This window comes from Vanacampus margaritifer, chromosome 6, assembly GCF_051991255.1.
Source record: "Vanacampus margaritifer isolate UIUO_Vmar chromosome 6, RoL_Vmar_1.0, whole genome shotgun sequence".
In the NCBI taxonomy this organism is placed as follows: Eukaryota; Metazoa; Chordata; class Actinopteri; order Syngnathiformes; family Syngnathidae; genus Vanacampus; species Vanacampus margaritifer.
In genome coordinates, this window is record NC_135437.1 from 16,296,665 (window position 1) to 16,321,189 (window position 24,525).

Below are 24,525 nucleotides of genomic sequence, written 5' to 3' on the forward strand. Positions count from 1 at the left end.
AATCCCATAAATAAAGTAAAGGAATGTTACATACGTTGTACTATTTGTTTTTGTATATGATAAGCATTTTTTCTAATTAGGTAATGAAACACACATTCATGCTTTATGTTTGTGTTAACAATAGAGTATAATATAAAAATTAATAATAATAATAATTAAAATGTATAAATTCGACCGTTTTGGCCACCCCTTTGTGTCCCTTGTGTCACAGATGAGTCAATATATTAAATATACCATGTCAATTCAAAATTAATTTACAAAATCCATATAATGAATAGAATGCAAGAACAAAGCTATCCTAAAACATTTTTACTACAATTTCAATGATTGGAAAAATCTTTTATGTAACTCGTCACACTTTTTTTTTAACGTTTTATTTATTTATTTATGTACTTTTTAAATGTATCTTTATTTTTTATGTCCCCCCCTCCATCATCGGGTAATAAATTTGATTTGGAAGATGAAACGTGTATAACACAGAAATGACAACATAGTTTAATATTTAAAAAATCCAAAACATTTTGCCTCTCACAAAACCAAATCTTTTTATGAAATATATCAAGTAATAAGTGGTTTAAAATGTAAATACTTTCTGTATAATAAAGGGGGGGAATACTTTCTTCTTCTTATAATAATAATAATAATAATAATAATAATAATAATAATAATTATTATTATTATTATTATTGAGCATTTAAAAAAAATGTCAATTTTTGAACAGGTCAGTTTGCAACATAATAGAAGGGTTAATTGCTAAATTCGATGTGAATTAATAAAAAATTCAAATGTGCTTAATGACACACTAAATCATATTAGAAGAATGTATTGAGGACAGCCCATTAATGTTTGTCCCATTGGTTTTGTCACAAGCCACCATTAGCCATCACATTTAACACCTTGGCTCTGGTCAACTTTGAGCTGCTTGACCTTTCAACTCCGAGGGGGGGTTGGTGGGTTGTGGAGGTCCTGGCCAAATGCGCCTCGGCCACACGGGACCCTTAAGGGACTTTTCAATCCAATTGGCGTCTGAGAGCGGATGCAGATCTCAAGGTTGCACCTGAGTGTTCAAGGGCAGGTCCAAGTGTAATCGGCACTTAGATCATAGATTAATCTTATTTGCTATCTATTAGGCTTGATTCTTGCTTCCTTGGCTTCCCCCGCCAGCCCCCTCCCAAAGCCAGGATTACTGCGATAGTTTAAGATAATGGATTCTTATGGAAGAGGAGGTCAAGAAGCGTTCTTGTTTCCCAACCTACGGGTAATATGATTAATCTAAAAGCCACTCTTTCAAAAGAGGTCCCACCTTCAGCGGCCCTAATTGGCAAAAAGGTATAACATAAGCGGTGAGTATGCCGCCATTTGATTGGCTCCCCTCGCGTGTAGGTGAGAGGAAATACAATTTGTGTCATTCACTTATTTACCGATGGAAACGCAGCCGGCGTAAAGTGCGTTTTCCATCCAAACAAATCAGCCAGGCTGCACAGATGGGATTTATTCAATATATTACGGCTAATCTGATATTCTTCAGCGTTCAACCTTTCAGTTCTCCTGTGCATTGTATTGCTATATAATGTCATACATTGATGTTAATGACCCGAGATCGTACGGATAATTGACATTTCCTTCATAAAGGAGGCGATCACATACTTTGAAGACATATATATAAAAATGGCTCGGTTAACATTTAAAAGCACTTCAAATGCAGCATATTTGTCCATCAACACAAAAGGTTACATTGAGAGATTTATCGATTTCCCTAAGTAGCTCATTCTGATTCCAAATCTTGCCCTTGTTTTGATTTCTGCGCTTTGCCACGCGCCGGGCAGATAAACGGCAGATAAACTCCGATAAAATATATCCAAATGTGACAGCCTCACCGATAACCTCCCCAAGACTCGTCACTTATCTCTACCGCTCATCAGCAACTGAATATTTATCGCAAACAACAGCCGCGTGTTCATAAAGATTATATACAAGTTGTTGCACATCTTGTTTATTTCCCCCCACCTCAAGTATATCAAGTGATACTTTAACCCCGGGCATTTAAATCATTGACGCACTAATTTACAAATAAATTAGAACAGTTCATCAATCATTAAAAGAAAAAAATATTGATTGGGGAATTGCTCTTGTATACATTTAGGAGCATATCAAGGTTTATTTTTTAATGCATTTTAAGAAGGATTTATATCCACCATTTCACCTTGACTTGCCACAAAAGGAAGTAAAACCTGAGAATAAATTACTTGTTTTGATGACGTAATGCAAAGAGAATTACAGTTCAGAGGTCGTGGGTTCAAAACTAGCTTCCTGCATTCCAAAAACATGCTTGGTTGGTTAATTGAAGACTGTAAATTGTCAAACGGTGTGAATAGGATTGTGATTGGTTGTTTGTCTATTTGTGCCCTGTGATTGGCTTAACTGGGTGTACCTGCTGCTCGCCCAAAGTCAGCTGGGATAGTCTCGAGCACAACCGCAACCCTACTAAGGATAAGCGGTTTAGGGAATGGATAGACGGTTTTGAAGTGTCAAAATAAAGACAAATAAACGTTACATTTGAAAAACTAACTTCAGCTACAGAAAAGTTGGGAAAATCAGTTCACGAGTGCTGACATCAAAAGGATTAACACATGTTGATAATATCATCAGATGGCCAAAGTCAGAAATTCCCAAACTCTCTGACTTGAGATTTCAGTAGGTATTAGCAGTATCAAACTCGAGGTTTGGGGCCAGATCCGGCCTGCCAGATTATTTCATGTGGCCCACAAAAACAAATCATATGTGTCCATGATCCTTGCTAAAAATCTGTACCAAAATTTTACATTTTTATGTGAAATAGATTGCTTTTTCTTTCTATTTTTTTATTATTCTTTTTACAGTACCTTGAATAATAAATTGAATAAATGAAACTATTGTTATTGACTAGTAATCTACCAATTTGTTTTGTGCATACAATAATACAATGAGGCCAATTTTTCTTTTTTGAATATAACATAAACGTCAACACTTAGAGAGCTTCCAAAGTTTTGGTTAGCAAATGATGGCTGAATAAAAAAAAAAGGTTAATGGGTGACATGTAATAATCAACAAATTGGTGGTTGGTTCGCACAAACTACAACACTAGGTAGGTAGGTTGGTAGGTACAGTATAGAAGAAATAATGTACCTGGGTTAATTGGACCAGGGACAGGTTTAATTATCAAAACGTGAAGTAAAAAATAATCCTAATAAAGATTGTTTAGCTCTCATTTTAACTCATTGCATGCATGTGAAATTAACCGTTTTCATTGTTATGTGGATTACACGCTACGGGTAAAAAAACAACATCAATATAATGTTGTTTTGACTTTAAAATGGGTCAATTTGACCCACACCACAACAATGGGGCAAGCTAACATACATATTTTAATCACGTTTCACATACTCGGATGGAAAACCTAATTAGATTATCGTTCCTAATACCGTCCTAAATGAGATTGTGTACCTGTAATGGCGGAATAAACCGGTGTGCTGACGTGAAACATGACTGACTTGGATTTAAAAAACGTCTGACCCTGTTTTGTCACCTCTCACCGTCCGTTTAGCGCTTCAGAAATGGGATTTCAATTACTGCGCGAACGTCTGGCCCACCTGCGTGTGTTCCTACCAAACGGGAGCGCAACCTTTTGCTTGGAGTGATTGAGGCCTCATTTCCATGCTCACCTGATAGCGTCACGCTACTGTGCTCATTAAAAGCTGTCAGTCACCCAAAGGCGACGCGCTTTGTTTACACCATTTGTCAACGTCAGCGCCGTAGTGGGAAATGCCACCACTCTCAATCGGAAGCAGTCCCCGGCTGCAATTAATAGTCAGGTTTAAATTCATCTTGAAGACATATCAATATGCTATTGATTGCTTGAAAAAGCCCTGCGACTGGAGTTCTGGTATGAGGAAGCAAAATGTGCAGTGCAACGTTGTGGTATGTCGGCAGCCTGTGCATGCTTTCCACTTGTTGCTCCACTAGCTTGTTCTAATGATTCAACAGGATTGTTGTGTTAACTGTTTTTGAGTACTTACCTCGCACAACGTCTTCATTTACTTCACGAGATACCAACAGAAAAACGACGGGGAAGAACGATCTATTTATTTTTCTTTCTTCTGGAGAGCTCAGTATTGTTCATTCGGTAATTTTACCGATTTGACATGTCATCATCATTGCTCTCTCTCTTTTTTTTTTTGTATGCGTGTGAGTGTGTGTGTATTCATCAGTTCACCTAAAACCTATTAAAAAATCCCATACCGTTCACCTAAACCGAACACTTCCAGCCAGAGTCGTGAGGCCGTCAGGAGACCCGAGGAAGGACCAAAGAAAAGAAAGGAAAGTGAAATCCAGCACCGACCAGACACCACCCACCACCCACCGGGCCACCAACCAGAGTCCTTCACCAACCCCAGAAACATCTAAATTCCAACAAATCAGGGAAGAATGATCTTGTCGAAACTGTTTTATCTTGGGAAGATGGCGTCAAGTCATGCCTTGTTTAGCTGTGCGTTCGGTCATTTTTTCGTTTTTTTCTTTCCACTAACACAAACAGAGTCTCCCAGGTGGGGAAGCGAACACACGGCATCTACACCGAAGGCAAGTGACGGTGCCACCCAGAGCCCCGTTTGGACATTGTTTACTTCTTGTGTCTTTTACATTCTGTTTACGTCTTCAACTTGCAAAAGAAGAAAAGGAAAACCTGCTCTGATTGGCTGATGTCACGCACATTTCCATCGTATCTGATCACTTGCAGATGCTCCCAGCTGCCAGTTCCATGCCATCGTGATATCACAATTCTTAATCATGTAGCCCTATTTATATTGCCCTTTGGAAAGTAACCCCCCCCAAAAAAATCGGAGCTTTGTGAGAAATTTAGGTTGCCATTTTGGTGTGTCTATGACATATTTTTGATCCGGGAAATAAATTATTAAATGATTCCATGTACCCCCTGCAATGTGCTCACGTAGTATTTATTTCTGTTTGATACATTTAATGAGTTTTTTTCTATGTATGTTTGAAATATCCAACTGTGTGAGTGGTCATTGAACGCACCAAGAGTTTACTGCCGAACGTGAATGACGTGCTTGGTTTTCTGTTGCTTCTCCACTATTTGTTTCAAAACCTTGTTTATGTAACTGACAATCACAATACATGGGGTCTTCATGTCAAAACAAATCGCATCAAATGCATGCGCGACGAGTTATAATTTACATTTTATTTGTATGATAATGTGCGGCTCTCAATGTGCAGCACTTTGGAAATGCTTGTTTAGAAATAAAGTGGATTGGATTGGATTAGGATCGCTCCTTTGGTCTCTTGAGGTCTCCCTGATTTGTTGGAATTTAGATGTTTCTGGGGTTGGTGAAGGACTCTCTGGTTGGTAGCCCGGTGGGTGGTGGGTGGTGTCTGGTCGGTGCTGGATTTCACTTTCCTTTTTTTCTTTGGTCCTTCCTCTGGTCTCCTGATGGCCTCACGACTCTGTCTGGAAGTGTTCGGTTTAGGTGAACGGTATGGGATTTTTTAATAGGTTTTAGGTGAACTAATGAATACACACTCACACGCACACACACACGCACATACACATACTCCCCCACATACAAAAAAAAAAAAAGAGAGCAATTATGATGACATGTCAAATCGGTAAAATTACCGAATGAACAATACTGAGCTCTCCAGAAAAAAAAAAGGATCCAATCCAATCCACTTTATTTCAATTGCTAATGTACTCACTATCAACAAGTCTGCTCTCCGTAACATTATCTTCAAAAAATATACCCTCTAATGTGGTCACTCCAAAAGAGAACCTCCCAAATCTCGATCTCTCTCACCTCCAGCTCTGCTTCCTGTCGTCTCTTCAGTGCCTCTGTCTCAAAGCCATATGTCACGGTTGGCCTCACCATTGTCTTAGAAATCTTATCCTTCATCAGAAGAGAGATTATTCTATCGCATAAAACACCTGACACTTTCCTCCACCTATTCCTTTTTTTTTCCTGGAGAAAACCTATTCCATTGAGAACTACTGGCAGCAAATACACACACTTTCTATGAAAAAAAAATCCACTATGTTGAGATTGCAAGAAAAATGCATAATTATGCTATTGGTGTTCTGTTTTAGTTAACAGACTTCAAGTCAATTGTTGCAAAGTTTCCCTCAACATGCTGTATCCAGTGCTTTTCCTCTCGCTGTCTGATTTACCTCCATATGAGCTTTATATTTTGTGCTGCATAATCACTGCATCAAAATGAAGTTGAAAATGCTAATGCCTCTAATTGGACTGCTAATAGAGACCGTTTCCCCAGCTCCAAGCTTTCGGGGGGTCTGTGTAATCAGTGTCGACAGTCGTTAAGGGAATGGAGAGGCAACTAGGAATGTCAGGAGAGGGCCCAGGCGGTTCCGGCTGACACTACCCCAATCTTCCGGCACCCATTAAATGGCAGTTTCAACACATTACCAACCATAACATCCTTGAATATCACTGATTTTATTTGCAGTATCAAACATTTCATTTCACGCGCCATTAATGGAAAAGTGCTGAGGTTCTAATGCTGCCAAACATTTAGTAACTACCTGGACTCGGAGAACCAATTAACTCCAGCGACAACATGGCCAATTAAACACACAAATAGGTGAGTCCGGCGTTGGTTACTGCCCTAGTAATTTACTTTTGAATAAACCCGTGCAGAAAAATACAACAAAAAAAAAAACGCTCACGGAATTGTCCTGTGAAGTGAGTCGAGGAACCCAAATGGAGCCGAAGACTGTCGAAAAGATTCGGTAGAGATGCAAGAATATACAGTATGTCATGACGCAGACTACCAAAAAATGGATGACCGAGAAGAATGTTATTAAATGTTTTAAACATACAGAAACTACATTTAACGTGCCACAATTCAAATACAATATCACATTTGACTATTAGATGATATTTACTTTTAATTAACAGTATAGTGCACATTTATATTAAAAATATATATATTTTAAACAAATTATATACATTGGCCATTTTTCCAGCCCGCCATACATTTATCTGCTGCCCACCGCACATACAAAAAATGTATACAAAAACATTTGTCATGGCCCACAAGGCTAGTAAGTGTGCAGACTGACCAGGAAGGTTGTTGAAAAATTTGGTATCACTAGTTTGACTAAATTGGCTTACATACCGTAGAGCTTTTGTAAATAAACAAAATAGAAAAATAAACTATTTACAACTAAAATAATAATACAATTTCTCTTCAAAACACTGTTTCAAATGAAAATAATCAAAAAAAATATTTTTTATGGTCATTAGGTCCACGGGGTACCTACAACGATTTACAACTGTACTTACATTTATACAGTAGTACTGGAAGGTCAATATTTTCACTTTAAAATAGGGTGTTAACATGTTTAACTCATTCACTCCCAGCCATTTTCACTGAAGCAACCCCCTTTGCTCCCGGCTGTTTAACTGGATTTTGACAGATTTTGCAAGGCCCACATACTATTGTGTTTTATTTCTATAAAAACATGGAACCTACCAAAAGAAAGATTAGAGTCTCTTCTTTCATCAGGGAAAAAAAAATATTTGTATCGGTTTCCGTTTTGCAACAATTAGCATTAGAATATAACTAAGTTTCATCATTATTCACAAATCTGTTTAAAACCCTGGGGAAAAGAGCTTGTTGCAACATGGCCCTGGTTGATCTCTTATACTCTGCTGCCACCTGCTGGCTGTTTTTGTAATAACTACCATTGCTTCAAGCGTTCTCTTCAGTCCAGAGGGTGCCTCAAGACTTCTGTATGATCTAGCATTAAAAAAAAAAACATAAAAAAAAAAAAACATAAAAAAAAAAAGTTGTGAAAAATATGTTTTTGAGACCACGATAATATTTAAAATAGAACGTATTCATACGTTTTTGGGTGCAAATAGGTGAGGTTTTATTCCTAAATATTTGATATTTATGTTTTCTATTAAAGTATCTTACTTTTTTGTGCAAATCCTACTACATTTGCATACGCCTTTAAGAACTGCAAGGAATTTCAGACAACCTTTCAAACAACAACTTCGGAATTGAAGCTAAAGAAATGCCCTTTTGATTTATGGGAACAAAAGGCAGAGAAATGTCTCTGTCTAACTTCTTCTTAAAAGCCATATTACATTAATCACATTACATTTCTGAAGAAAAAAACTATCGTTTGTAAGACTAAAAAAATAATAATAATTGTAATAGTGTGAGCATTTAAAAGTACAATATGTCCTGTGTTTAACTAGAAGTGTGTCTAAGGTTTATACAGGAGCCCCCCACGGCTGTGTAGTTCTCTTGTTGTCATACAGTACGTCCTCATTCTTTTGTCTCATCCGCACACGACACTTTAATCCGTTCCTTTCGGCCACCTCTGGGATGGATATCTTGTAGTATTCCAGTTTATTGTTCAGGAGCAAAGAGGTAGCCAAAGGCCAGGTAACTTGGATTTGACTGGTGTATTCTCTCGTCCCAAAGGACACAAGATACAAATCAAGTTCCTTTGACCTCATTGTCCTCTCTACACTTCGACTCCCCCGAAGGCAATACTCGGGTATGGGATCTTTTCTTCCCTTTTATTTATTTCTTTATTTTCCTTCCCTCCTGCTTAAGCCATAAGGTACATACATTTCCTTGGGTAAACCCAGCAACTGTGAGACCAGCTAATGTTTTGATTACAAATGACGTTTACACATTGTGTAGGCTGAATAATAATCAGTCGAATACAATGCCTGGTCGATGTTTTGGTTGTTTTTCCATTTTAATGAACTGAAATTTCTGCTCCTGATCCCTCTGCAATTTTATTTTTATCGATGAACAATCTTCTTCTCTAAGAGAATTAGCCCCAAACTAGTATAGCCAGACACCCCAGTGGCTCGTTCTGTGCCGCGCGGTCCGCTTTCACCGCCGAAATATGCTCGTCTTGTCATCTTGACCTTTCTTCCGTTTTAATGAAATCAGACTTGGCTTAAAAACAAACAAGCCCATTTCCCTGCCCCGTTAGCCCGCAGACGCCACTGACCTATGAACTTAATTTTCTATCCAAACATATATTCATAGGTGGCACCTTCCTCTAACCGTGATGGAAAGTGTCACAGGTGTTGAAGTCTGATTAAAAATATGATAATGTCCCTGTCCTCGCTCACAACTATTTTGACCAGGCAATGACATGAATAGGATTAAATGTAATATATAGTCGATTTTATGTGCTGCCTGTGTTGTTTGGATTATATTAGCTATGACTTTACAATTCTTACATTTCTACAGTCATTTAACAAGCACTCTTTTTCAGTCAACCAAATAATCAGATGTACAAGTTGGAAGATTGTCACTTGCGATTGGTGGTCAGAATAGAGCATTCATGTACATAACACAAAGTATAGATTCTCATTATGTCAATAAAATAAAAAAGTTAAAAAAGGTCACCGTGTATTGTCTGCATCCACATATTATTAGCCATTTGATTTGGCTTGGGTTCAAATTTCTTTGTGCCTGCGGCGATATTTAAGATCGCAGCTTGATAGGATTTAAGTCTGGAGATTGAATTGCCCAGTTTAAAATTTTACACTTGTACACTACAGTTGAGACTTCCGCCACCAACAGAGAAATGGAATGTTGTCGTTGCACTGAAAATATCTATAAATTGCAAAATTTCAAAGTTGGACATTTTCATTGTACCATACAGATATGGACACTTGGTTCGGAGACGTTTGGGAGATTTACTTGGTTCTCTCATCTGAACGCTTCAAACAGCCTGTGAGTATGTTTACATGCAGTCAATACCCCCCCCCCCCCCCCCATAAAAAAAAGACCAAAAAAGGTAATGAAAACACGCAAAAACCTGAATAAGACCCCTGGGTCATCCCTTTTCTAACCAAAATATTTGGTCGTATAAATGTGTATCGTGATACCGCCATTGAATGGAACATTCGTTTGTTTGTTCACATTTGTTTGTCTTTTGCATACAGGAACTACTTGTATGTGTGGCGGCCATCTTACGTTGCCACCGGCTAGGTGAGCCTAACTGGAATACATTGATTTCGCCGTGGCGTTTTCATATTATTTTCAGTTTCTACGCCAAAAATACCACAGTGTGTGTAATTGGGCGTTAACCCGGATGTTTCCAAAACCATAATTTTGACCTTAACCCGAATATTGTAAACATAGTCTGTGATATAATCAACAGTGCCTGCAAACTCTGCATGGCTAAAGTTAGAAATAAATCAAATTACCATGCTAAGTTGAGTGGTTTGTACGCCCCTACGGCCATTATATTTAGGAAGTGGCACCTGTTTCTTGTCAGTGAGACAAAGAGTACAGACCTCTGCACTCCATACCACCATCCTTATCAGCACCTTGCCCACAAAGGGTTAATTCAATCATGTCAAGGTTCCCTGCTCTGTTCCTCGCCTCTGCCATCATACTTTAGGCCCATTGGAGCATTTCCTCATTGATGGCACCTTTGGCTTCACAATAGAAGCTAATTTGTTAGAATCTTTCACAGGTCAGGGGCTGCTTAAAGGCGACGAGGGCGCCTCGGCCCCCGCTGGAAAAATAAAGCCATCCGAGAGCCGAGGGCAAATTAAATGCCCGGTCGTTTTATGGCCGCAGACATACAAAGCATAAATATCCATTTATGTTACTTCATTTCAGTCCACGGGATCTTGCCATGCCATCCCAGTTAACGTAGGTTAATAGATTGATTCCACTGACATGGCTCATAATGAACAGTAAATTGTTTTATCTCTTAAGTCTTATTTGGTCGGCCAGGAAAACATACGAGGTAATATGGCTGTGGCTAAATGGAGCGTATAATAGATCTCTCCCTAAGGCATAAGGATAGCTTGATGGCAGGGCTATGATTAATGAAAATAATAATGCTCTTGAAATAGACATTTTTCTCCCTTTTTGGCACTTTTGGCCCGTCTCTCCAACGGTCATTCCGATTGCTCATGCACAACGTGATGGATTCTTAGCATTTTGATTTCTGTCCGTGGGGTTATGTTTCCCTGGGAGAGGCTCTCTGGACGCTTGACTCAAAAGTGAACTCAACTGACTTCATAGCCCGGAGTACAGACATGTAGCTGCGATCCAAAGCATGAAGGTTAGGTGGGCTCATGAACAAATGATATCACTTGTTTGAGTACAACTACTTGCATTGAGAACTTGCTGATATTGAGTTATTGTGATGAAAATGTGCTGGAAGCATTCCCACCTTTTATTACTGTGATTTTTATTCTCTACAATTTTTTTGCCGTGAAACAACTCCCACATAACACTTCCTATTTACACCGTTCAGATTCCAACTTAATATAATGCATCGGATTTATATAGCGTTTTTCTAGGCACTCTAAGACACTTTACAATAGAATGGATACATTATTCATGCACTCACACATTCACACCTGCTTCAAAAATTCACGCCTTCTGGGGTATTTATCGTCTGATTCCACATTACATACAGTATTCGCACAATTTAACGTTAAATATCAATTTTTTCCCCATTCACTTCAAGTCCCACTTTCCACGTCCACTTCCATACAAAAAACTTTTCATCATTACAAGCTGTCTGATACTGCTCAGTGGCGCATTTGGTCCAGTAACCAAAAAGGTTGTAGGTCCGAATCCCACCCCCAACTGTACATTTCAAATACATCCATGGCAATTATGCAAAGGGATATATATGTGTACCATCATAGTTCCACTTTTCCATCTAAATGAATGGAGGATACTGCATGCCTAGGTGGCGCTATTGAGTGATTTTTTTTTTCTGATCATTTTTCCATTGGATATTATTAGTTCCACTTTTCCATCAAAATGAATGGAGGGTACTTTCAGATAACACTTTTCCATATAAATTTCAACTTGTTTAAAAATAAAAACGCCTCCGGGGTTCAAGTGTTCTTTTTATTCATTTATCTTTCAACTACAATTCATACTTTGCAATTTTCACATAATTTATCTTTCAATTTACTACATAAGCATTCAGCTTTCAGCATTCCCACGCAATTTCTGCAGGAATTGCACTAGTTTCTAGTTTCAATCAAATATTCGTTAAAAGCACCAAACGCAAAATCCAACTGCAGATACTGGTATCGGTGCATCCCTCAATTTCAATACTCTTCAATGAACTAAGTAAAGACCTAGATATGAAATACCATCATTTTGATTGATTGATTGATTTTATTTTATTTTTACCACTACTATAACATCAGAGATAACTGATAATTAAAAATATATATATATATTAAAAAAAGAGAGTGAGAGAGAGCAATGATGATGACATGTCAAATCGGTAAAATCATCGAATGAACAATACTGAGTTCTCCAAGAAAATAAATAAATAAATGAATAAATAAATAAATAAATAAATAAATAAATAAATACTCTTCAATGAACTAAGTAAAGACCTAGATATGAAATACCATTATTTTGATTGATAGATTGATTTTATTTTATTTTTTACCACTACTATAACATCAGAGATAACTGATAATTAAAAAAATAATAATAATTAAAAAAAAAGAGAGCGAGAGAGAGCAATGATGATGACATGTCAAATCGGTAAAATCATCGAATGAACAATACTGAGTTCTCCAAGAAAATAAATAAATAAATGAATAAATAAATAAATAAATAAATACTCTTCAATGATCCATCATTCTTGCTATTACTCTTTTGCTATCAACACGGCATATCCAGACGACAATGAAAACATTGGCTGTTCCGCTCCGCTCCGCTCATTGATGTACTGTATCGTGATATTATTACTGGCAAAAATGTTGCGAGTCAGTCACCGCTAGTGGGTTCTCCAGCCCAAATAAAAGGATCCAAAGAAAAGTTAGCGTGGGTGTCTAATCTGCTGATAAAGTTGCTTCTGAGCTCAAATGACATTAATTACACTAAAGCGCCACTGAATCGTCTCCTCCCATTCCGTCATTTAAAGGCACCCCGGCTCCTGATGCCTTCTTTTAACCAAATCAATGACTTTTAATTCTGTCCTATTGATATGCTTAGATAATGCACCAATTGAACTGTGCTTTTGCAGATGAAGAGTAATTGGGCCCTGACCCTTTGCGCGCTTCCCATCACCGCATCACCACCCCCAGTACATTCCATCCTGCAAGGAAGAAGGCTGGCGGGCGGGCGAGGGTGGGTGGGGGGCTCACTTTGTAGACACTCACTTGTGGCAAGGTGATAAATTACCGTTCTTAACTACCATTGATTACCCAGTGTTTCTCTAGCTCTGGTGACAACTGTTCAGTCACTCTGAATGGCTTTTAATGGCACATTAGAGAGAAGAAGGTGTACAGTTTCCCCAACATTGATTCCACTCGCTTGTTGCCTAATAAAGACAAACTGACACACACGCCTCTCAGGGAATATCCAGCTTCAGACATCCGACCCAAATTTTTTGCAAAGCAATACGTTACAGCTGCCAGTGCACAAATGCTTCCGATGGCGCCTCGCCAACGCTCTATTGTTAATCCTTAACCTTGAGACGTTTTAAAATGTTGTTTTTGTTGTTATTTATAGCACATCGGGAGAGAGCCGGACAGTTTTACTCTGCGTTGATACTGTTGGGATTGATCACTCTAAAAACAGTTGGGTCATAAAATAACCCAGCTGTGGGTCAAAAATGGACCAATCCTCTAATTGGGTTGATTTGACCCAACTTTGAGTCAAGAAATGGGTAAATATTGGTGAGATCCTTCACTTGGGTCAAAAAATTGGGTCATTTTGTATAAAAAAAAACAGAAAGAAAGATCAAGTGGATCGGTCCATTTTTTACCCATAATTGGGTTACTTTTGACCCAACTGTTTTTAGAACACAAAGTGAGAAAGTGTTTAGTGAGGCTGTTTACAATGAAGACCCTATTTAGTAATCTTGCTTGTGCATTTTGCCAACAGAGACTCTTCACGCTTTGCTTTTTGTAGCCACAGGTGCATAATATTTTTTTTAATGTACAATAAACATTCAAAAATGTTATTCTTTAATTATTTGTGAAAATCACCTCACTTGATGATGGGAGAAACAAACAAAATAGCCACTATCATCACATTATTATAACATAAATTACTTTCAAAATGATGACTTTGCACAATATTTTGACTACATTTCAAAGTAAAATGTTATTTTCTCACAGTACCGTGATGTTAATCCAAGCTTTTGCTTCAACAATGGTGATGTTATTTCAATAACCTTTCCACTATTTTCACAATTCTATGACTTTCATAGGAATATTATATAAAATATTGGTCAGATCCTTCACTTGGGTCAAAAAATTGGGTCATTTTGTATAAAACAACCCCGGAAGTTGGGTCAAATTGACTCATAAATTGGATTGGTCCATTTTTGATCCATAATTGGGTTACTTTTGACCCAACTGTCTTGAGAGTACTTAGTAACATTTAGAGGTGAAGATATTAAAGTTGCAAATAATTGGATGGTTTTTCATGAAAGATATTTATGAAGCATTTTAAATCTAACAACAGAACGAGAGTTTAAGAATACTGTAGAACCTACAGTCCCCTCCAACAGTATTGGGGCAGCAAGGTCAATTCCTTTGTTTTTGTTGATATTTGGGTTTCAGATCAAAAGATGATTGTTAGACAAAAGTATTATATAGTATAAAGAATTTCAGCTTTTACTTCATGGCATTTGCATCTTGATGTGTTAAGCAACTCATGAGTGAGCAACATTATTGGAACTGACATTATTAAATTAACTTAAAGTGAATGAAATTTAATATTTGGGTCACAATACTTAATTTGCAATAACAGCATCAAGCCTGGGTCCCATCGACTTCACCAGACTGTCGCATTCTTCATTGAGATGCTTTTCCAGGCCATTACTGCAGCCTCTTTCAGTTCTTTTCAGTTCTTGTTTGTTACTCCCTTCAGTCTCATTTTCAGAAGGTAAAATGCATGCTCTATTGGGTTAAGGCAGGGGTGCCCAAACTTTTTTGCCCCAAGATCTAATTTTCAAGCAGCCAACCTCCTGTGATCTAGGAGTTGTAATTAAAATTAGCATGGCCTCCATTGCCTTTCCATTACAACAGGCGGGATGGGGGGCGGGAGCATTTGTCTTTAAGGAGTTCTCACAGGTAAGAATGCCAAGAGTATGTAAAAAAAAAAGAAGAAAAAAACTAACCAGAGCAAAGGATGGCTATTTTGAAGAATCTCTATAATATAAAACATGTTTTCAGTTATTTCATTATTCATTATTATTTTTCATTAAATACATAACTCTATATCGGTTTGTACATAGTTTTGATGCCTTCAGTGAGAATCTATAAAGTAAGTAGTCATCATGACAATAAATCAAATGCATTGAATAAGAAAGTGTGTCCAAACGTTTGTCCTGTACTGTGTGTCATAAACGTAAAACCAACTGAATGGAAAGTACGTTGGTAGCTGTTCACGTATTCTCACGCCGCTGCGCAAGCTAGTTCAGTGCTCGCCGTTTGTCAACCTGAAACCTCGTATGTGAGATTTTCGTAAGCCAGGGGCCACCTGTAAAAAAAAAAAATAAAATAGAAACGATGCACTGTGGTCAACATAGTGATCAGTAGGTAGCTACACTCCCAGTTGTCACGGTAACGGAAGCTTGACACATTTGCATGAGACAGGCCTAAAACAGGCTAATATTAGCAAGACCAGAAATAGAGGGTCTTGCAGTGTTTATTTTTATTTTTATTTTTATTTTTATTTTTATTTTTATTTTTATTTTTATTTTTATTTTTATTTTTATTTTTATTTTTATTTTTATTTATTTTAATATATTTTTTTATATTTTTATTTTTTATTTTTTATAATTTTTTATTATATATATTCTTGCGGTGTTTTGATGAAAGCATGTTAATGAAAAAGCATCACGTCTCCTTTAAATGCTTTATGATCCTTTTTTTCAATGTTGGCCAAAGTGACCCTGTTTTTGTGTATTTTGATGTTACAGAACGTGGCTTCAGGTCTATTTTTGTTTTTCCTTAAATCCTGCTGTGCTTTTGTCTTGGAGCGCTGAGCAAATGCAGGTGTCCGACGCTTAAGTATCACACACCGCCGCCACGCCACCCGCCCCGAAACAAATGAAGCGGCCAAGCCTGTCGCCGGGGTCCTATTTTAACTGCGGGAGTGCAATAAGCGGAGCAAAGCTGTGGAGTTGAGCTCACAGAGCGTGTGGGCTTTGCACGGCGCACCTGCTCTTTTGGATCTTTTTGATTTATGTACGCGCTCGTAGCACCAAATGCGCAAGGGTTCAGGTGAATATACATCAAACGCTGTCATACAATCGCAGCATAACTCACGTCAAGGCTTTTGTGCGCTCCTATGAAGTTTGGTTGAAAAGTTGATGACTGACAGCAAATGAACTTGGATGAAAGCAGGCGAACGTTTGCCAGTTAGCTAGTTTGTATACTGTAGTTTTTTAAATTATGTTATATTATATTTGTAAAGGAATTTTTTGGGAAGGCGGAATTTTTGGGGCACAAAAAAAAGCAAAAAAAAAAACACTATGAGAAAAATGTGTAAAATTCAAATAAGTTGTAATGTTATGAGAATGAAGTCATATATAATAAAGGTCAAGAGCTAGTTTCGGACTGTTTGAGGAATTTTGACTTTCCCTCGTTAAAAAATGACTGCTTTATTTTCTCCTCAATGTTATGACATCATTCTCCCGAGCACCCGGCATTGCAAAGGCCCTCTTGGAATGGATGTGTTTATTTGACTTAATCTGAGGAAATAATCAACTTTTGCGGGGTCTCAGCATACAAATCTTGTAAGTAAATCTAACCTGGTCACAAACATTATCACACCAAAACTCCTCTGAGAGCTCAATTAATTTGTCACCAATCAACCCAAAATTGGGTGGTAATGGAAATGTCTCAAGATTGAGCAGCTAGTTGGTCGCCGATTTGGGTGAATTCCAGTGCTCATATTTGGCGGACTTCTATCGTCCCCAGTAGCTGTGCGGCCACGCAGGGTGGTATTTGGGGGCGTGGCAACATGCCCCCCAAAAAAGGCTTTGTAATGTTTTCTATCGGACTCATTACATTTGATGCTTCATGTACATCAGAATTTAGAAAAATATCATCGTACACTTGCTCACAATTTAAAACAAGTTCGAGTTTTTAGTTGCAGCGTAGTCTGAGCCCGAGATTTTACAAAGACTGAATTTCGCAAGACTAAAACTAGATTTTTCTCTCTTTTTTTTCTTCTTTTTCTGGAGAGCTCAGTATTGTTCTTTGGTAATTTTACCGATTTGACATGTCATCATCATTGCTCTCCTTTTTTTTCTTTTTTTTTATGTGGGTGATTATGTGTGTGTGAAAAAACTAGATTTTTCCAATGATTGCTTGCAAAGTTTCCTATTTCGGGTTTTGTTGGACTTTATTTATTAATTATTGGTTGTGTCACGTCACCGCAAAGACTGGAAGACTTGTGATCATGTCAAACATGTTTGATAGTGTCACAAGGTCAAGACTGAGATTGACACTTTACACTAAACAATCGAGATGATGGGCGTGCCATGTGAATCCATTAAGACTCTAAAACTTTCTAGAGACTTTCAGATTTCAGTCTGAAACTGAAAATCATTAGGTGCAAGCCCAGCATAAATGTCTTAAACGATTTTGCGGCTAATGGTTGAGAGGTTTTATCCATCTGTGACATCTTTCGGTTGAAGATCTCCGGTGACTAGCTAAGATAAGCTTGTGCATGTCAACAGCATATTTTCATGCTTTTTTTTTTTCTGGAGTAAAAAAAAAAAAGCATATTTTCATGCTCATTTCAAAATGGTTTCATTTTGATTTGAAGCAACCTGCAATGAGATTGAGATGAGAGTACAAGAACTAGAATGGAAAATAAAGTCAATATGACATCATGTTGTTGTAGCATATAAAGTTTTTGGGCTGCTTTGTCTACCACAATATTGCTTACAATTGATTCAAAAGCAATGAACTATCGCTATCTGCTCCAAATCCTGTTTTGTTTCGTGTTCTCCCGGAGATTCGGCGCTCTTCCGTAATGTCGGAACATGAGCCGCACATGAGGTAAATGAAATAAGCTTATCTCTTTTTACATAAATATATCCACATCTGAAATCCATGCACAAGAGTTTATTGACCTAACGGGCGTGATGGGTTGTGACTTCCTGTTGGGCTTGTGAAGTTCCGAGATTCCCCCCCCCCCCCTCGGGAAGAACGCGTCCCGGGCTTGAGTGAAGGAAAACAAGACGGGCCATCCTTGAGTTATTAGTCATTAAAACGTCAACAGAGTTTACAGGAAATGATCCTCCTTGCTGTTGGAGTCAACCCACAGATATTTAATTGAAAATGCGAGCATAGCGTCACTGTCCAATTACAAGCATGATGTTTTGTTTCAGGAGCAATAAAACTGTTTTACAGTATAAACATTGCACCATAAAACTTCATGGTCACTGTATGTTCTGCATGCACATGTATTGTAAAAAATGACTTTTAAGATGTACTGGTAACCTGTAAACAGTTTAACGATGTTTATAGGGAAAACTAAAGACAAAGTCTCCAAATATGTGTCCGACCCAGCATGATATAAGCGTCTTTGGCACAATATAAATTATTAACGTTATTATAACGTCAAAATATTGCATTTATATTTTCCATTAAAATGAACATGTTTTCATTGTCTAACTAGGTCTCTAAACTGAGACATGTAGAAAAAACGTTTTTTTTTCTTTTTTACATGAAACCAAAATATAATCGTATGCAATGAAAATGGTCATTTGCATCCTGATTCCAAGTCAGTGGGTCTATTTGACCCACAGTAGAACAGTTATCCCTCCTTTTTTTTTTTCTGGATTTTTTTCTTATTGTTCATTCGGTAATTTTACCCATTTGACATGTCATCATCATTGCTCTCTCTTATTTTTTATTTTATTTTATTTTTTTAAATTAGAAAAAATATATATATATTATCAGTTATCTCTGATGTTATAGTAGTGGTAAAAAAAAAAAAATCAATCAATCAATCAAAATGATGGTATTTCATATCTAGGTCTTTACTTAGTACGTAAGTTTGTGTAAGTTTTTTTTGTGTGTGATGGGGGTGATCCTCATTTATCTTCCATTTCCTGCTCTTCTGTTTTTTTGTGCTGTGATGCTCAAAATTTGTCACAAAGTTTGTTTGTTTTTTAATCTATGACTAAAATTAAACACTCGTTTTAGCAATGGCATTGATAATATAATGCAAATAAGGTCAATCAAAATGACCCTGAAATAGTGATGGAATAGGATGGAGGTATCTGATACCTGGCATTATTTCAAAGTATCGGTACTCGTGACCCACTTGTGTGTATGATCAGGATTAGAAGAAGAGAAAAAGAGAAAATTGCTATTAATTTCAAGCAGATTAAAGGAAAATGCTATAGTGGGATATATAGGTCTTTGTTTAAAATTATCTGTTGTTTTTATTCTTTTTTGGGGGGGGGGGGGATGTTATGAATCAAAAGTACTAGTGGTATCGGTACTTGGTATCAGTATCTATGATTATGAACTGGTATCAGTCTGGAAAAAAAGTGGTGACATTTTTTTTGTTTTGTTTTCATTTTTGATTCATTTTAACAGTTTGTGCACAACAACCTCATCAAGGTGGACATAAGATAAATTCTCTATATATGCATTTGTAGTTCATGACAACTATCTGCCAAAATATCAGTCAAAAAAACAAACAAGCCTCCTATATTTGACGTCTACTAGACTTGTCAGTCTCAGCCAAAGCAAACACTGGTGATTGTGTTTGAATAGCCAAGGAAACCATTTTTGACATTTCTGTCAGCTTGTGACCCACTCCTCATCCAGCTGACCCAATCCGTCAACAAAATGTCACTGGAGACAAATCAAAAAACAAAAGCAATGAGCCCTCATTTGAATGAGGATAATATCATAATAGCGGCAGGTTGAGGAGTCTCTAAGATGCCGTCGGAGAGATTTCCATTGTGCACTGAACCTGATGTCAAAATGCCACGAGACGCGTCCCCCCGCCGGGTCAGCGCGCCTCGGAGGTCGGGGCTTTTGCCCCTGCCCCGGGCACCGGGGCCGCGCTTAACTCTGGAGTGGGCCTGGCACTTCTGTCAGCCGCGCATCATGTGAAAGTGCAGAGTTGAAGCGCTGTAACCGGGTTAAACTGATTAGCGATGCACTTGTGTTGCCCGGGTCACATTCTGAAGAACAAAAGTCATATTAAAGGAGCTTTATGTTTCTGCGCCGCTCGCAAAAGTCACTGACGGATAGCTGCCATTTTTCCCTATTCACTTTTTAGCAGTTGCCGCGCTCTCTTTGTGGATATCCCAAATCCCCCCGCAGCCTGAGCCCAGCCTTCACATTCTTAACCCGCCCTGTCAATACATGAACTCCTCTATTCCTTTTAATTCTCACTTTGTTGGCTTTCACTCAAACTTGTGCTCCGTTTCCTTCTCACTTTCACCCACACTCGTCCCTGGGAAATGTGGATCTTTTCCTGACAAGTTCCTCGTGAAGCAAAGCCTCTGGAGATCATCAGCAGAGCTCTGCCAAGAAAAAAAAAATGTGTGGGAATGTCTGGATGGGAAGGAAAAGGGGGGACTTTTAATTGTTTTTCCCTTTTTTTCATTCTTCTTCTCCTGGAATTAGTCTGGTACCAAAAAAAAAGGCTATTTTTTATTTTCTTACAGTAAGTGAGACTAAATACTCAAACAGGATGCTGTTCTAATGCAACTCCCGTGTTTAATGCTTTGAAAATGTTCTCCATATGCTAGAAATTACGCATCCCAATTCCATGTTGTGTGATACAAATCAAACTACTTAGAATGTTTTTTCTCTTTAATGTACTGGTGATTACACACCGGCTAACCTGCCTGCATGCGCAGCTGGAACAACAAGTGCTCTGGCTTGACGTTAATTAAGAGCTGCCTCGCTTTCCCGACCGGAGCGCTGAGGTCGAGAGTTAAAAAGTGCTGCAAAAGGTTCAAGCAGTGTAGAGTTGTACCAAATTGGATTTAGTCAAACTCATTTTTACAGAAGCCAGTTTGTATTATTCGTACTGATCTTCGATAACACTTTTTTTTCAGACCGATACCAGTATCTGATACCGATAATACTTTTGATGCAGATTATTATTATTTTTTTTAATGACCTATATATTCCAATATCACAATTTCCCCTGATGTACATACCTGGTATTGGTACTCTCCCATTCCTAATTATTTTTTATTATATAATTTTGTACCAATGTCCATTTTATCTCTATGCTGACCACTGCAGGTGGTCCTTGGTTTAGGACAGATTTCCACCTTTACAACACAAACAAAACCCGATTTTGAACATTAGGTGGAGTTGCTATCATTAACCTATGCTAACCCAGTAGTGTAAAGTTTTGATGGGAATTTTCACTGGTTCTTTTATCTTTAATGCTCGCTATTCTAATAATAACATCTGGGAGACTGCATATTCTCAGCTGAACTATTTACTGAATGCTAGAAAGATCGAGTACACAGCTGTGGAGCCTTTTCTGCTGGATGCGGAAGAAGGTCTAATCTGTCCAAAATGGTTTCTACTCTTATATTGTGTGGGCGGGCAGATTGCTCACACTAGCCCATGTGGTCTTAATTGATTTCAAGTGTGCTAGAGTGCAGATAGATAGGAAGAGACCAATCCAGGACAGGTCACAGCAACACAACTGTGTAGCTCAAGTCGTGTATAGTATATAATCATTAAGAGCCTAATCTATCAGTAAAGTCATAATTGTGCTAGATATTGAATGGAAATAGACCACAAATAATAAATCCATGAAAAATGTTGCTTAATGAAAAGGAAAAGCGTGACAACAAAGTATTCATTGCATTCAGTTTGTATTTATGAGGTTTTCGTCATCTACGAATTAAGGTTGGGTGAGTACCGATACCTGGCCTTATTTCAAAGACACTGATAACAGTGCCCGATACCAGTATCGGCCCCCTTTTGTGGCTGTTTTACGATAGAAATGAGAAGAATAGGGATTTGCCATTAATTTTGTGCAAATTCAAGGAAAAGAAAAATGCTATATTTGTTATTGTTTTGGGAGGGTATTTTTTTTAATATATGTACTTGTTATTGTTTTGGGGGGTATTTTTTTAATATATGTACTTGTTATCGTTACTTGGTATCGGTGACTAATCAAGAGTTGAGTACTTGGAATTGTATCGGTCTGAAAAAAGTGGTATCAAATTCCTAATTTGAATATAAATAAATTACAATATTCCGAAATATTAGTTCCTGAACAATAACTTAATGTTGCCGAAGAAACAAAAAAACGTGCAATTTTCATATAACTTGCTTTGAAATGTACTCAAGTTTTTAATATATTTTTTAAGTCTGCAATACAAAATGTTCCAGTCCAGTTACAAAGACTTAAGTCTATTAATAGTCATTATAGGAGCCATTATCTCTAAAAAGAGTTAGAATGACTAAGTTATTGATTTCATAGAGAAGATTAGTAGTTAAGTTAAAATAAGCAAGTATGCAAGTTGTACTTTTTGTGTTACTTTTGCTTTGTTTTTGAAATCTTAACCATAGTGTGGTCATTTGTTTTGTATGCCCCCCACTGGCCAGGTATGGCTACTACATTTAGATGTGTACACTTCCTTCTGGGAAAAGGTTTAAAAAGCAAGATGGCTGCCGTAGCTCTGGTGGTTTGTGTATGTATGTGTGTGTGGGAGGGGAGACAAACTAGAGGCAGGCCTCTCAAGCGTTATTAGCATTATTTATGATATTCTGCAATATTTTAAGCTGAAAGGATTAATTTTGTTTATGAATCAACTCCTCGAACCACCCAACATCCATAACCCGCTTCCTGACCTCATCGCCTGAGCAAACAATTGATGAGTCAAATGCATTGAAGCCCTGCTGAGACCTGCACTTGTCTTTGAATTAAGAACGTGGCAATCTTTGAAAAATGGAACAAACAGTCATTTTGTCTGCTTTCATACCAACTCACAGGATAAGGAGACTCAATTCTTATTTATTCATTTATGTATGTATATATATATATATATATATATATATATATATATATATATATATATATATATATACATATATATATATATATATATATATATATATATTGCCATACTTTACTCAAACAGTGCGCACACACTTTGAAAGAGTTTGTGTGTCAATTGCCGCCGTTGCACAATGATGGACATAAAAAGGCGCCCATTGTTTCCACACAATGAGCCTCCATTCTTAATGCAGATAAGCATAACAAAGTAAAAGTGGGGGGCCATCAAACATCTAAAACTAGGAGTGTCCAGCCTGGATTATTTACATAATACATATTGGCAACATTCAACCTCTTTTTGTACTGAAAATTATTCTCATTAACAGCAGATCGCTTTTAAGAAATTCTTGAAGTAGTCTGACTTTTTTTTTTTTTTTACCATGACTTTTATGCAAGGGCGGCAAATAATCGGGGTGATTATATGTTCATAAATCACTGGAAAATCAGGGAGAGCACACTTTGGCTCATTTAGTAACTTTATTGTCTTTGCATTGCAATTGCCGTGATTGCCATGTCTATTACTGCATCACATCAGGGGGCTGATTGCCCGCATTTATTCTAAAGATAACAACTGGCTGATGTAAACAAAGGCATGGAGGACGTTTGAAGCCAAACGCTTTTGGGCCAGTACGGTGGCCGCATGTGGCTAGCGGCGGGCCGCAGAGGTCTTAACTAGCGCCTGCGACTTGAATGGCCGCTCCACAGGAAGCAGGCCTGCTGGTTTGTTTAGCTGGATGTGATTTCGAGAGGCAAGAGGGGCGAGGGGGGTGTGGCCCCACTCATACGAAACACAATGGGGCATACTTTCTGAACACGGCTATTAGGCAATAATGATGTGGCTCGGGTCCAAGCCATTGGTGCTCGGTCCGTGTGTGCGCAGATTAAAATATGCCCCTCCTTGTATTAATCAAATCGTGGCCTCCGTGAGAGGGCGACGCATGAGTGGCTGCTTCTGGAGCAGAGGAGGAAAGGCCATTTCCTCACATTTTTCACCACACTGTGACACGGTCGGCAAAGGCAAACGACCCGATTGATAGCTTGTTTTGAGGTATTGATATGTTTGTAATGTTTTGTGTGGTGAAGTTGTTCCAATTTGTTTTCCTTGGACTCGTGTGACCTAAAGCTGAACTAATATTGCCCTCGTGTGCAAATATTGCAGGGAGTTACGATTTAGTTTGCGTATCGCATAGCGGCGTAAGAATATGTAAGAAGGTAAACTTAGTTTTCACTGTACTCACTATTTAGGCATGGTTTGGAATTGTTTTAAATACGAATATTGATACTGTAAATATGAAATTTTGAGGTTACAAACGTAAGAATATGTTGTCATGCGACAAAAGAATGGGAACTCAGTTCTAAACCGAGGAACCACTAAACTCATAAATAAAACCATAAAACTTAAAAAAAAAATGGGTACAGTGCAGTGCCAAGTTTAGTTGTAATTTT

At 37.8% G+C, this 24,525-nt stretch overlaps 1 long non-coding RNA gene across 1 annotated transcript in view; it reads left to right on the top strand.

Moving 5' to 3' along the window:
• The window catches only part of LOC144054108 (uncharacterized), a 113,392-nt gene that overhangs the window by 82,927 nt on the left and 5,940 nt on the right, over positions 1-24,525 (top strand). The window contains exons 4-6 of the long non-coding RNA XR_013294602.1: positions 8,506-8,581; positions 9,713-9,783; positions 9,996-10,041. This is a non-coding gene — a long non-coding RNA (uncharacterized LOC144054108). The remainder of the gene's footprint in view (positions 1-8,505; positions 8,582-9,712; positions 9,784-9,995; positions 10,042-24,525) is intronic.